General features: G+C 74.2%; 1 protein-coding gene across 1 annotated transcript in view; it reads right to left on the bottom strand.

Moving 5' to 3' along the window:
• Positions 1-344, bottom strand: part of PKNOX1 (PBX/knotted 1 homeobox 1) — a 39,057-nt gene extending 38,713 nt beyond the window's left edge. The window contains exon 1 of the mRNA XM_027902669.1: positions 241-344. The gene's annotated coding sequence lies outside the window, so the exon portion shown is untranslated. The remainder of the gene's footprint in view (positions 1-240) is intronic.
• Between the last annotated feature and the right edge of the window lie 408 nt (positions 345-752).

The following is a 752-nucleotide window of genomic DNA, read 5'->3' as shown; positions in this document are numbered from 1 at the left end:
GGGCGGCGCAGCCCCGTCTCTCTCTCTCTCTCTCTCCCTTCTCCTCCCCACCCCCCACCCCCCCTTCTCCTCCTCCTCCTCCGCCGCCGCTTTCTCCCTCTCTCTCTCAGTCTCTCTCTGTCTCTTTCTCTCTCCCCGCTCTTTTCCGCCCCTCCGGGGGGAAGCCGCTCTGCCGGCGCGGCGGCGGGCGCGCCGTGATGGACGGCGGGGCTGGAGCGGGCTTTGAGTGACAGCGCCTACCTCGGGTGCCAATCTTCGTCACACTGACAAGCGGCTGCAGCAATCGGCACCCGCACCGCCGCCGCGCGCGTCACCGCGCGCCGCCGCTCCCGCCCAATCGCCGCCCGCGCCGCCCCGCCGCGACGCGCCGCGCCCTCATGCATATTCATGAGCGCGCGGGGATTGGGGGGGGCGGGGGGGGAGGAGGAGGGGACACACACACACACACCGCCCACCCCGCGTTGGTTCGCGCGGCCGCGAGCGGTAATGAGGGGGGCGGGGTTATGGCGGAGCCACGCCCCCCTCCCTCATGCTCCTCCTCCTCCTCGCCCCCTGTATGAGGCGGGGAGAGGGTGAAACCATTGCTGGCGCCCGGGGGGGGGGGGGGGGGGGGGGGGGGGGGGGGGGGGGGGGGGGGGGGGGGGGGGGGGGAGGTACCAAGTGGCGCCGACCTGAGGGAGAGGCGGCCGCCGCCATGGTGGGGTCTCGCCGCCTCTACCCTCTACTCGCTCTCGGGTCGCCTCAGGGCGCGG

This window comes from Empidonax traillii, unplaced genomic scaffold (assembly GCF_003031625.1).
Source record: "Empidonax traillii isolate 1590-97213 ecotype Southwest subspecies unplaced genomic scaffold, ASM303162v1 scaffold1:size7828297, whole genome shotgun sequence".
Taxonomy (NCBI): domain Eukaryota; kingdom Metazoa; phylum Chordata; class Aves; order Passeriformes; family Tyrannidae; genus Empidonax; species Empidonax traillii.
Note: the sequence above shows the minus strand (reverse complement) of the source record. Positions and strands in the feature narration are given on the sequence as shown.